The sequence below is a fragment of the Ptiloglossa arizonensis genome, chromosome 9, assembly GCF_051014685.1.
Source record: "Ptiloglossa arizonensis isolate GNS036 chromosome 9, iyPtiAriz1_principal, whole genome shotgun sequence".
Taxonomy (NCBI): Eukaryota; Metazoa; Arthropoda; class Insecta; order Hymenoptera; family Colletidae; genus Ptiloglossa; species Ptiloglossa arizonensis.
The window spans coordinates 7784775-7799333 of record NC_135056.1 but is presented as its reverse complement, the minus strand read 5'-3'; the positions used below and the strand labels follow the sequence as shown (position 1 = coordinate 7799333).

The 14559-nt window shown below is 34.8% G+C and overlaps 1 protein-coding gene and 1 long non-coding RNA gene across 3 annotated transcripts in view; one reads left to right on the top strand and one right to left on the bottom strand.

Moving 5' to 3' along the window:
- LOC143151465 (uncharacterized) overlaps positions 1-14559 on the top strand; it is a 143436-nt gene that overhangs the window by 6633 nt on the left and 122244 nt on the right. The gene's annotated exons all lie outside the window — the stretch shown is intronic.
- The window catches only part of LOC143151467 (uncharacterized), a 199068-nt gene that overhangs the window by 172556 nt on the left and 11953 nt on the right, over positions 1-14559 (bottom strand). The window contains exon 3 of one of the 2 annotated variants that reach the window (XR_012993336.1): positions 11624-12607. The exons of the other annotated variant lie outside the window; for it this stretch is intronic. This is a non-coding gene — a long non-coding RNA (uncharacterized LOC143151467). Of the gene's footprint in view, positions 1-11623; positions 12608-14559 lie in introns of those variants that run through there. 2 annotated transcript variants of the gene reach the window in all.

Genomic DNA, 14559 nt, shown 5'->3' with positions numbered 1-14559 from the left:
AAACGTTCCTTTCGAAACTAAATTCAAATGTTCGGTTCGCGGAAAAATTAACTGAACGCGGATGAAACATTTAGACTTCTCTACGCGTCATATGTAATTCCAATGGCTACCGCAAATTGAACTCTTGTCCTACTATTTAAATTTCGTGTCATAATCAACAACCAGATCGCTCAGAACTCTCACTGTCCTCTTGAACGCTAAATTTTCTTTTTGAAGACATAGTTTCTTTCTATTGGAATTTTTGGTTACGGGTGCGATTAAATAATAGCTGGGTATTTCTATTTTATGAATAAATCAAACTTTATTAATATTCCGAAAGGTATATTTTTCTAGAAGATTCTGGAAAGACATTCCATTGGATTGTTTGGAAAGTCATTTTATTTTTTTGGTGGAAATGAAACACGATTTTTTTTAGAGTGTGTAAACATTTTATTCAATTATATATTCTCCATTTTGGAGAACGGAATGACTTTTCGAACCCAATATATACACACATGCATACATTCATATATTCATATATATACACCTACATGCATACAGCTAGTAAGGATGATTTTTGTTGTATCATCTTTAGATGGTATTGGAAATTTAACACTTTCTAATATTTTCAAAAAAAATATATTTCAACGTACGAATGTGGACAAGATTCAACCGAGGTTTTTACGTTTGGTTTTTTACCACGAGGCGAAAGTGTTTATTTAATGACAATACTTTATCGTTTGCTTGAAATTCCATTTTGAATACAGTCGTAATCGTACCAACGAGTGACGACTTAGTCATATGTCCAATAACAAAACCAACTTTAAAATTGCTACGCGTTCCTACAGAAACAATTTGAAAAGCAAGTGTAGTACTTCTAACAACGTATTATTAAAAATAGTATGCTGTAGGACTACCGATTGTCGATTCTTTGTATATTTGAACGGATGAGTATACATATGTGTGTATACGTGTTAACGAAGTGAATTGCATAATGGTTCGTATAAGTTGTAGAAAAAAACTAAAGACATAGTATCTAAATCGTTTTATTTCCTTTTATAATAGATTTACCTTTATTTGTTCGAATAAATAAGTTGACAATCAGATCCGTTATTTTCCCCACATATATTATCAAATAAAGAGAATAAAAATTCTTTCACCAATCTGTAAATGAAAAATATTCAAGATATATAGGAACGTACAGAACGGTTTACCTTTGCAAGGAAATAATTCTTATAATGTTTACAAGCAAACTGAATCGACCCATAATATCTAGTCCGAAACGATATTTCAGTGTTGCGTAATTGAGAAATTTAATTATGAATATTTATTCAGAATTTTAATTGTTCCGTATTACAGTATTTAGAACAATCTGAATGATGCACGTGTATGCGTTGGTATTCACGAAGAGATTAACAGTCCGCTTAATTTGAATAACGAAGGTATTAATGAGGGAACGATACATGTGCCCGTTTCAATGGAAAAACATGGCAATTGAATAAATTTTAATACATGTTCACTTGATACGCAGACGGGCTCTTACGATCGCATTTAATCAAATAGTCTTCGTATATTGTAACTTATCCCAATTAAAGCAACGAATAAAGATTGATAGGGTCAGGAAGGATTCAATACGCTTCTGCACACGTGTTTAGCTTTGTAAATTGCGTTTCGCACAAAGGTCAATCGTGTTCGATGCAAGATTTGCCTTCTTGTGCGTTGGTAGAAAAATGATCGCATTGACCGACTCGGTTTTTTCATTTCTTTAATACAGACGAGATCGTACGACAAAGGTCTCGGTGCATGTTACACGAATTAAAATCAATGACACCTTGTACAAAGCATTCCTCGTGGCATCGAGTTAATCTAAATTGCATTATAAACGAGCAAAAAAGTTAACGACTCGAACGACCGTCAATTACCTTTGAAACATTTATTTAGTTGTATCGAATGAAATTGGATCGGTAAGACCTGCACAGATTTGTAATTTTCTTCGTACGAGACTGTTTTCAATGGAATTAGTTTTCGAGTATGGGTGTTAGTATTAGGAAGATGAATGTGATTTTTGATCTTCCAAAGAAAATTGTAATTTGAAGTAAATAATTGTTGTGTTTCAAATAATACTGACAAAAATGTTTTGTACTTGTGTTGCGGGTTATAATTCTGTTTGAATGCCTAGTTAGTTCTATATGAATCATAAATTATCAAAGTATTTTTATTAGTATCGTCATAAGCGTATAAAAAATATTTAAAATTAATCTTTCATTTATAAACAAAAAATTAAATTAAATTCATATTTCACTTAACATGAAATCTGTAATTGGATAAAATTTATATAAATTCCAAGGAAAATTTGTTGAGTGTACTGAATCTACATCAAGATAAAATCGTAATTTTGTCTATAATTATACAATTTTTAGTCTATTTCGACATAGATGAGTAATTTAGAGTATCTGTACAGAATTTCTTTCTTTTTCTTTATTTACTTGTTCGTTTGTTCCGTGTTAACTTATTCATTTTTATAAGGAAGTGTTGTAAGAGACTCTAAACAAAATACGTATCTCCAAATGCAATATTTTATTCTTGCTTTCGTGGCAAAATATATTTGACAAAAGTTGTTCGAAGTTAAATTTGGGAAGCTTCTTGTTGTACATAAACGCTCAGTAGAATGAATAGTAACTGAGGCAAAATCAAAACGAGCTTGTGTCTAAATGTTGTTATATAAAACTACTCGCCAAATTCATACAAAACCAGATTCATAGTAAAGAATATTACAATCGAACATCACAAGTATGAAAGACAGACGTTAATTTTCGTATCAAACTCGAGCATGAAGATATTATTAACCACCAGCGAAACTATTAACAACTACCAAAAAAGTCCAAGCCATAAATGTACTGAACAAGCTCGAAACGAATAAAATAAACAGTTGGTGCGATTTTAAATATGTATAAAAGAATAAAAAAGAAAAAAAAAACAAATTATCGTACATTAGGAATTTCAAAGTAATACGAACAATTTCCAAACAATATTTTATATTACCTGCAACGTTAGCCGATTCAGCTAGTAGTAAATACGCACGCCTCGGGGTAGATGCACCGCGAATTCAGACAGTCGGTGCATACGTGTTTCACGAGTTGCAATTATTACTTTAGCGTCGGTTCTCGTAATTATTACGAGTATTATCGTGCGGTCGTAAAAGCGAACACTCATTAAATCGCTCACGAATTTTTCCCAATATCCATAAATCACGCGATCCCGACCGCGAGCTCCTCCTGCATAAATATGCATGTGCATCCGACGGGGAACGAAGGCGTCTCGTGTTCAAACCTGTTCGGTAAAGAGCCGAAACCGCACGGTAACGGTTATTGACAGATTTCACCGCAACGTACCGAGAGGAAAGAAATAAGGGTGGCCCGATAGTTTCCGTAGGGAAAAAAATAAAAACGAGATGGGGGAAAAAAGAAACGAATTCGCGAATACTCGAATTCGCGAGGCTCGCGCGGTGCAACGAACCGCGACTGAACGCGTCGTCCGTGGATCGTAAAACGAGGGACCCTCGTTCGACACCTCGTTTCGTCCCTCGTTATAAATTTTCCTCCGTCAGACGCTGAGACGCTGTTGTCCAGAAGTCGCGTCTGGCACATTGGAAATTGTTTTCGCGATTGTTTCTTTGCTACGCCACGAGGGAAATAGTTCGTCCACGGGATCGCTCGATTTTCACCGAGTGTCTTTACGAATCGCGAACGACGAAAAATGTTTATCGAGGTTTGGAGAAATCGATCGGAAAATTCTGCACGATGGTCCAACGGAAAGAAAACACATAACATCCAGGTTACGATCGGGTACCTAACGGGGAAAAAAATCCTTTAATGTTTGCTGAATAAATTTCAAGGATTCGTGTATGGCGATTTTTATGGGGATATTTCGTTACTCCTGAAGATTTGGTATTTTATTGTTTAATTTAAGTATTAAATAGGTTGTTCGGAAAGACATTTCATTTTTTTTTTTTGGTGAAAATAAAACACGATTTTCTTCAGGGTGTAGAAACATTTTATTAAATTATATTTTCCCTATATTCAAATTCCAAACAAACAAATGGAAATACCATTTTATTAAAATTCTCCATTTTGGGAAACGAAATGACTTTCCGAACAACCTAATAGTTTACGACGAAAAATGTTTATCGAGGTCCGGAGAAATCGATCGGGAAATTATGCACGATGGTCCAACAGAAAGAATACCTAATGAGAAAAAAATCCCTTTAATGTTTGCTGAATCAATTTCAAGGATTTTTGACGATTTTTATGGGAATATTTCGCTACTCCTGTAGATTTGGTCTTTTATTGTTTAATTTAAGTACTGATTAATTTACATTCATCTCCAATATCTTTGTTATTTGAATACAGTGGAACCTCGATATTTGTACGTGTTTATTACAACCTCGATATTTTCGCGAGAACCTCGTTCGTTGTAACTTCGATACTTACTATCTCTTGTGTCGACAAATACAGGGACAATTGTTTAACAACGATTAAAATAAACATAAGTGAATGTTTTCCATCTGAGAAAAGAATTAATGGAAAGTAAAAGCGAACATATATCGTAGTAGGTAAATGGAGTATATTGTGCAAGTGACTCTTATTGAATTGTTCACCTCGATACTTGCACGAATTTTCAACTACGTTTTCCTGAAACTGTCAAGGTTCTGCCATTAATACAATAGTAATTACACGAATCTGTTGAATTTCGAGTAACGATCGAATATTAAAATATTCGATGTTTATAGCAATCGACTGCAGAATTTTAATCAAATTATGACTGTACACAATAAGTACATATATAGTAGATAATAATGAAATGCAATCTAATAATTAAATCCAATTTCGTTGTTTTAAATTCGAGTAATTCTATTATACGAAATGCATTAGTAATCTCGAAGCAAGTTAGTGAAATTTGTATTGACACGTGTTCGATAGAGAGCCCCGATAAGTGCAACCTCTATAATTGCACAAGAGCCTCTATAAATTATAGAGGCGTTGCATCTGTTGCCAAGTGGAAGGGATGATCGTTCACGATTGTAACCGAAGAGCAATAAAAATACTACAGACCCCAGTTATACGAAACAAATTTCCCCTGCCCAAATGAAACGGAATCATTCCCATAATTAATATCGTTTATTCAACGCGAACGTGAGAAATCCTTGTTACGCTCGGAATCAAGTGTCGTTCATATTTATGGATTTGGTTTTATAACATCCATATTTATGTCTTTGGTCGTTTTCAATCCATATTCATAAATTGATTTATTTCCATTCGTATTCGTGGATTTATCCGAGTCAAATGATCGTAAAAATAATTCTTAATCTCGCAAATGGTGAACGCACTTTCGAAAACACGAAACGTACGTTTCGTAGCATCGTAGAGGTCGTAAACGAACCTAACTTTCCTCGTCACTTGGACGATGAAAAAATTACTTTTATCTTTTTTTTTTTTTTTTTTTTGCGATCGAGCCCGTACGAAACGTTTCAGCAGTCTTAGCCGTGAGCTTGTTCGAAGATAAATTCGAGTCGCGTAATATCTACCTGACTAAGGTAGGTGACCAAGGATGACGCGTTCATGGAAATCGTTCAACACTCGCCGAGACAATGGACAGTGTAGATTTTTATGCCGGTGTATAATCGTGACGTGAGCGTAAACACACACACACACACACACACACACACACACACAGAGAGATCACGTGTGTCGTGAATTCCCTGGGGAAAATCTTACCCGCGGAACCGTTACTTTGAAACGGTAACGTAGGATGTATCGTGTATCTGAAAGCAGATATAAATGGATTTACTGACTCATCGTGAGTCATCGCGCACTGATTTTCGGGGAATTTACGAACCTCCGCGCGCCGGAAAACGCTTCTAATGAGGGTTCATTCGCATAGTGCGCGATAAGGAATGCAAATATTTTTCGTCCGTTGAAAATGCATCTACCTGCACGGCAAATGGTCGAACGAACCGATCCTAGGTAGAAAGATCTTCACGAAGGAATGTGGTCAGATTTCATGAAACGAATAACGCGCCGGATAGTTGGAAAAGCTTTTTCAATGTCGTAGTAATTCGAACGTGGAAATTGAATTGTTTATTTCACTGGAAATAAACCAGTTTATTACAGTATCGTATATAATTGTACATATAATTTATAGTATATGTATTTATCGCGTTTGGTATTGATTCACCGATGAAAAATAAACAATATACTGAACGGAGTATTAAACTGTTAGTATTTCTCAGTGTAATTGTTCGTTAACGTTCTAAGAATCTATTAACATTTTATTTAGTATTATTGTAAGGTTTGCTTTGCCTGCTTAATTCCCAAATGAACAACGTATATTTTGATCACGTTTCCAAATTCGTGTACAAACACTTCTGTATTTTATCCACATTGTTAATTTCAATCTGGTACAATTGCAATAATTTCTTCGCCTGATAAATTCAATCGTATAGAAGGAAATACAACGCTTGCAAAAATTTCAATTTTTCCCACATTTGACAAAAAAAAAATCTCGCGTAAAACCGGAATAGAAACGACAATTTTACCCTCGAAGATGCACAATTTCGCAACTTGTCCATCGAAAACAATATTTATTCAATGTATCGACTCGTTCCGAAAGTGATTTCGTTTTCCAAAATGGAGAATGTATAATTTAATAAAATGTTTGTACACTCTAAAAAAATCGTTTCATTTTCACGTAAAAAAAAAAAAACGAAATGACTGTCCGAACAGGCCAATGGTAAATAAAATTACAATATCCGGTGTTCGCCCAACGATTAACAACATTGTCCAGTGTATCGTTCCGATCGAACGTGTGTTCAGTCGTGAATTGAATCTCGGTCTCACGGCGCAGCGTCGGTATGCCACGCAAGAATTTTCCAGCCCACCCAACCAACGATCCACTTATTTCTGATTTTCATTGCGGTCGGATTATCCCGGGTCTGGCGGAGATCGCTCGTTGAACCACCTTTCCTTTCGTTTCATCGATCGTTGTTGATTTTTCCTTCCGCCGTAATTCTCGTTCCTTCGAGTAGTGGTAAGAAGGGGAAGCCCCGGCAGTTTCTATCGAAAGCTCGCTCGCTCGTTCGCTCGTTCGCTCATTCGCTCGTTCGTTCGCTCGCGCGCGATCCTTGCGGCGGGAATACGCGGCTAATGCACCCGAACGGCTCACTTATCTCTCGATATCGACCGAGAGCACATCGACGTTACGGGGCGAACGCGCGCGCCACGTGAAACCCGTGTGGGAATATAAATCGTAACGAGCACCTTTCATGCCTGAACGGCCATAATGCACTAAATGATACGCTCGGGAGGTCTTTATGCTCAAGGTCGATCTTACCGGCATTATTCGCCTTCTATGAAAGGACAAGAAAAAGCGCCCCTCCTCTCTCTCTCTCTCTCTCTCTTTCTTTCTTTCTTTCTTTCTTTCTCTGTTTCTCTCATCTTCTCCCCCCGTCGCTTGCGGTGTGTAACAGGTTCTGTAATGCCGCGCTCTCTCGCGATGCAACCCATCGATTTGTAGCTTTGTTCTGTTCCGTCCGGTTTTATGCGCCGATCCGCCGGCCAGCTCGTCGTTGTTTTGTGCTGAAAGGAAAATTAAGTGGCTGAAATGTTGCGGCCGACATCGGTCTCGATTATTTTGCGACGCGTGTAATTGAAGATCTTTGCCAGCGAGATTTCTTGTCCCATGGAGACCATTGACGAGAGTTTCTCGAGTTTCTTAATGTACGGGGGGCAACGATATCGGTACGATCGATTGCCCCGTATTTGTTTTCCCGCGTAATTCGTTAGGTGGGACGGGGATTTCCCGAAGCACGTGGCAATTAATGTAGATGGCGCTGCGAATGGTCCGCAAATGTCGCCGATGCTGTACTATCTCGAAATTGTTAAACTAGTTTTAGAATTTTGTTTCTTTTTTTTTTTCTTTCCTTTTATTGGTAATCGTATGGTTCTTGAGAACGATTCCACGAAAAAATTGTGCAAAATGTTCTCTACTGATAAATCTTCGGTTGTGAGTATCAGTGTATCGGACGTATAAAAAATAAAAGATGCTTGTTTGACGAGCAATAGGTACGTACGCCGTTACTTTTATGAAGAATAACCCTCGAATTATCACAAACTGAAATGCAACAAATCGCGAAATGAATTTTAACAATGTCGAAATTTTACTTATGGAAGATCGACAAACTTAAAACGTTATACGTTAATAATTCCTGTCTATAAACACAGAGTCCGTATATAAACTATTTTACTCTCATCGAAAAATACGAATAATATTTAACTAATGTATGTGTATTATCCGGTGAATTTTAAATCTAGAAACAACAAACTCGAGCAGAAAATCGAAATTGGAAAAAAGGCGCGCAAAGATACACGTAAAACAATGTTCCGAATTTTCTTATTCATATTATTATTATTATCACTTAATTCTCTTATTCAATTTAACATTTCGCTCCTCCTGGTTCTAAAATTAACTTTTATTCTCGTGATACGTTGGATTAACAACCTGTTTCCTAGGTTAGGTTAACACCATGCGGTTATAACTCGTCTTTACCTCGTAAATGCATATTTATCTCTACTTTTGCGTATCATATTTTATTTAATGTTTCAATTTGTATGGTATGCAACTCTGGTGTAGTAAAGTCGAGTTATTATTAATAATAAATATTTTCACCGACACTGGCCCAATGTCTATACGCAGATAAGATTAAGTTATTCAAACTTTGTTGTTCAACCTTGCTTCCTCCACATGCTATAGTCCTCGTGCATTTGCATTTCGTTTCATCGTGACTCAACGAAATCGTTTAATAAAATAAAATGAAATAAGTAAATCCGATTTCAACTAGGTCTTCTCGTTTTCATTTCCTAAATGTATGCACCGTCGCGTACAGTTTTTTTGAAAAACTTTCATCTTCTATTGGTCGACTTCGATTCGAAGGCCGTTGCCACTAATTCACGAACGAGTGCTGTGACACCTGGTGTTTCCTACCTGACTGCATTCCCAGAAGACTCCTGAACGTTCGCCTCAAGGCCATTCGACTTCCTACCTCCAGTATGTTACGCAACCTTGAATTATTCATTCGGGAGGCCCTAGTAAACGATAACACTTTCATTGTTCGTCCCGTCACCTCTGTATATTAGAATAAGTTCGGGTTTCGATTAACATAAATCGGCCATAATATTCCTATTACACTGTACAAGTAGCTCTTTACCGCGTTTTATCGCGTTTACATTATACCTTGTGAAGGACGCCGAGAGAATCTTGGAGATATCGATGCACGGGTACAATATTTTCGAAAATCTTTTTAACCCCGTAACAGGGATATTATAAGATATACTCGAAATTGATTTAAACACTTTTTTGTCGAAATTTATTAAAGAAGAGATACCGTTAGATAGTTGGGAAGAAAGTTTCTTTAATTATTTGCAAGATCGTAATTTACACGTGAGAATCTTGGAGATATCGATGCATGGGTAGAATATTTTCGAAAATCTTTTTAATCCCGTAACAGGGATATTTCAAGATATAAACACCTTTTTGTCGAAATTTATTAAAGAAGAGATACCGTTAGATAGTTGGGAAGAAAGTTTCTTTAATTATTTGCAAGATCGTAATTTTATTTTGAGAATCTTGGAGATATCGATGCACGGATACAATATTTTCGAAAATCTGTTTAATCCCATAACAGGGATATTATAAGATATACTCGAAATTGATTTAAACACTTTTTTGTCGAAATTTATTACACAAGAGATATCGTTAGATAATTGGGAAGAAAGTTTCTTTAGTTATTTGCAAGATCGTAATTTACACGTTAAATTTTATTTTGGGAATCTTGGAGATATCGATGCATGAGTACAATATTCGATAATCTGTTTAACCCCATAACAGGGATATTTCAAGATATATTTGAAATTGATTTAAACATTTTTTTGTCGAAATTCGTTAAACAAGAGACACCGTTAGATAGATTGGGAAGAAAGTTTCTTTAATTATTTGCAAGATCGTAATTTACACGTTAAATGTTATTTTGAGAAAGTGTAAAGTGATAATTAAATTTACTGGTAATAGAGGTTGATAGGATCGACGTTACAACACGGTTCGATACTGTTGAGAAATTAATTAACGTTTCGTATCGTAAATTGAATGTGTGAAATTTTCGTGTCCGCTGTTTTTGCAATATTTGCAAACTTAATTGCGATTTCTGATTGATCGACGGTTCTTAACCGGGTACAAATATTAGAAAGTATATGTGATTCGCGCAAAGATATTCTTGTTTCTCGTAATATGTATTTTCATTCCACGGATCGTGCTTCCTGTTCTATGAGTGATTATCGAAACTCTTACTTATCTCAAGGACGATGATTCCTACCAGGTAACATACTTTTCTTACCAGCCGACATGCTTTTCTTACATTCCACTTGTTTTGTTCACTGGTTACGCTCGCGTAAGCTAACATTGTTTCTTCGGTATTTAGCAGACATTTGTTTCGTTTCATTCAGTAATTTTTATTTTAGATGCAACATGCACTACGAAGTGCTCCTATTTGCACGAGATTCAAAATTTATAATTCGTTTTTTTTTTCGATAAACGATAAGAACGTAAAAACGTGGACACGTTTGATCTGAAATTTTAGACGATGTTAATAAACGCAAGTATTCAGAATTTTAGGTATGTATAGTATTTATTAAATTGATTAAAAAGTACTTGGTAAGCAATATGGAGACAAAAAGAGCTTCGTTAAAGTTAAAGTGTTTTTCGGTTTTGTTGGAATGAAATGTACATCTGTTCAATTTTATATGCCTTCTATTTCAAAGATAGAGAAGGTTGTAGTTGAATGGTATGAAAAGATCTCGTCTTTACATAATTACCTTTTATTCAATGTAACTGAACTCAATTCTTCTTATCATTCTTCGTACAAAAGTATTTGCGAAAGGTGTTCGAAAATGAATACTTTTCGAAGTAATACTGTAACGCTAAGATAATAAAAATTTCTCTATAGTAAAATAATTTTTTAGGTTTTCATATTTGTCATTTAAAATATCTAGATGCAACATGCACGAGTATTCATTTTTTGAACAACATCCCTTAATTTTTGTATTAAAAAAAGGACGAGAGAAATCGAGGGCATAACTGAAATAAGCTCTTAGAAAAATAGCTCTTTTTATACTATTTCTATCTTCAGTAATACATTAAACATTATCTGGTCCAATTGATTAGGGCTTTAGAACTTCTTGAAGTTTCTCGAACAGTTATCGTATTATAAACTGTGTACACATTTTAAGGTTAGAAGTCGATAATATTTAATAATTCATCGTGCCGAATAATCCAGATTGCTGGATCAAGGTGTTCAAAACTTGATCGATTCGAGTAAATTATAGTAATCCTGACTCAATATACTATAATTTCCATATCATTTAATATCGTTACTTAAACTTCTCATAAATTACTACCCTTTCATTAACACACATACTTCAAAACTTGTTCACAATTGAAATGCAACCAAAACCATATTTAGAAACTTTCTAAATACGAACCGATTATTTTTGTTAACTGAACGGTTAAATTTGATAAAACATTTGGACTTGGTAGATACAGCCAACCATTTTTAAACGATGAAAGAAAAACTCACAAGAGAGAGAATCAAAAATAAGTTTCGATTCACTGGGATTCACTGGGATTTTTCTAATTTTTCAAGAGGAAAACTTCCTTCGTGGCTCGAGATAAATAAAGTATCTTGTATACGAAATATCTCGATCTCCAAGTTTATTCCTACGGTTTATTTTCACATCCGTAAAAGATTTCTTTGAGGTTTCTCGCGTAGAAAAATCCTTCGAGCGCAAAGGGTTAATTTCATTCGGATACTCGTTGTAAACTTGACGAAAAGAAATCAAATTCCAATCGTTAAGTAATCACTGTGCACTCTGTGCACAGGTTCTCTACAGGTGTTATTTATATATACTTCTCTCTTCACTTGCGTTTGCGTGTGGAAAAATATTTCTTCGTAGAAATACAAGCTAAGGGAGGTTGTAGACTGTTCGTATTGTTCGACGAAAGATGGCTAAATCGACTAATGTGTAAAATATTGCGCGAACCCTTTCTTTGCTACCCGATCGAGTCGATTCTGACTCCCTGGAAATCTCGCAATATGTGAAATATTTCAAATTTGTGTGTCATAAGATAAGGTGGGCATAAGATTCCATTCATTACTCCGATCCCAAATACCGTTCGAATTCCGATAACTTGAGGTAGGCCAGGATTCACGATGAATCTCCGTGAGAGCAAGATTCTCGGGGAACTTCTTCTTCTTCTTCTTCTTCTTCTTCTGCTTCTTCTTTTCCTTCTTCTTGCAGAACTCGCAATGCCGGATCCCTTCCCCCTTTTTTCTTTTTTCTTTTTTTTTTTTTGCAATACCGCAACGACGACGACCTATCACTCTCGCCGTCTCATTGCGAGATCCAGTTTCAATGCTTGGTCTCGTCTCGGAAAGTATCGGGACGCCATTTACGGAATGCAATACCCGCGCATTCGAATCTCTCGCGCGATGACTTTGAATTTTTCTTGGGACGCGTTATTTCTGTAACGGAAGAATTTTAAATATTCGTACAAGATGGCGCTCGTTGCATCGAATATCGATAAGGGACTTATCGATCGTGACAGGCACATCATTTGAACAATTGTGTATTTAAACGTTTTCGAAGCTTGAAAAATCGAAAAGATACAGTAAGAAAGAGAACAGCAAGAAGAATTTATTGATTTATTGTGTTTCGAGATATCTGGTATCAATGTGAGAATTTTAAACAGACCGTGAAGATTAGTTTGAAATTTTTTAATTAGTTGGACGATTTATTCGAGTGATGAAAAGGTGATCGAAATTTATATTACCATTGGAAAAGTTTCATTTTTCGTTATGGGTTCATTGTTGTAATTGAATCGAATTAAACGAAGAAACTTTTAATTGTTTGTCTTCTAATTTTTCATTTATTTGAAATACGATGTTTCGATATGGTACAGGTTCTCTTCAGGTGTTATTTATATGTACTTCGTATCTTCACTTGCGTTTGCGTGTGGAAAAATATTTTTATTTACATGCGAAATATTTCTTCGTAGAAATACAAGCTAAGGGAGAAATATGCACGAATAACATCTGAAGAGTACCTGAAATAGATCGAAACGTTACGTTTCAAACAAATTTAAAGAATCGCTGATAAAGAAAACAAGCCGGTAACAGTTATTTATTTAATTTGGTTGTACCGTTTAGTAACCTGGAGGAAATTCTCAGAAGCAAGAAAATCAATGCCAGAAGCAAAAGTTGATCGTAAAGAGTCTTGTCGGATGCAATTACTTTTTGCTAGGGTAGCTATTGAGTCGACAAAACCTATTTTAAAATGCGATTAGAAATAAACTTAATTTCTTAAGAAACGTAAACGAGCATCATAATTTAGTTTCTAAATTAAATTCTTGGAAATAATTACATTGGTATTCGTACAAGTGGTAATTTATGATTTTTCGTTTATAAACGAATAGAAATACCTACAGATAATCCTCTACTTTTTTTTTTACACAAACAACAAAATACAATTTGGCAATAATTCTTTGGATAATGGTGATTATTTGTATACAATTTTTAAAATTTCTATTCGTTGTTTCTAAAACTTTTTCTTCGATTTGCAAGTCTCATTTACGAAACAGTTTAAACACTCTGTTAAAGTTTGAATTTTTTATATACAGATATGTAGTAATTATTATGTTACTCAATGTTATTGTACACCGTTTACGCAGTCATAAGAGAACCGCTTTTTACTGCGGTGACTCTAACCTTCTATTATCGCATACTGCATACATAAATAAAATTATCAGTGTTAAATGTAATTCCAGTCGACTTTCGATAACCCTAATATATGGCATCAAATTTTGATTAAGAAGATAAAAAAGAACTTATCACGGTCAACTCAACAATTTTCTGAAAAACAAACGACGACTGAGTCATTTTAATATTGCTTGAAAAATAACAACAAAGAATTATTATTTATTTATGACTAACGAATCAAATATTCTTTGAATATTTATACAAATGTAGATAATAATATATCGGCGTAACGCCCACGTATAACAACATTTGTTCAATTTAATTGATATTGATCACGATCGACTGTATTAAATATAAAAAACGATGTTTCGAATGTGATTTTTGAATAATCAGAAAAATTGATCGAAACGTAGAAATAAATCAAATTGCTCCATTTCAATTGCTATAATTACCAGAAAAGTTAACTTCCAAACTTTTCATATTGTATTAAATATTATTTAAAGTTCATTTCACATTAAATTTTATTCAGTGGTAAGATAAAAGCACAAAATAGAGTGTGATATTTTGTCACGAAAAACAGTTTCCTTTTGTAAAACGGCAATTAAAAAGTTTCCTGTTAGTAATATAACATTTTCTCGTTAGATTGGATTTTTCAAGAGGAAAATGGTAATTATCTATTTAGCAAGAGTTATTGGACGACGCGTGTGTTTCGTGTCTAT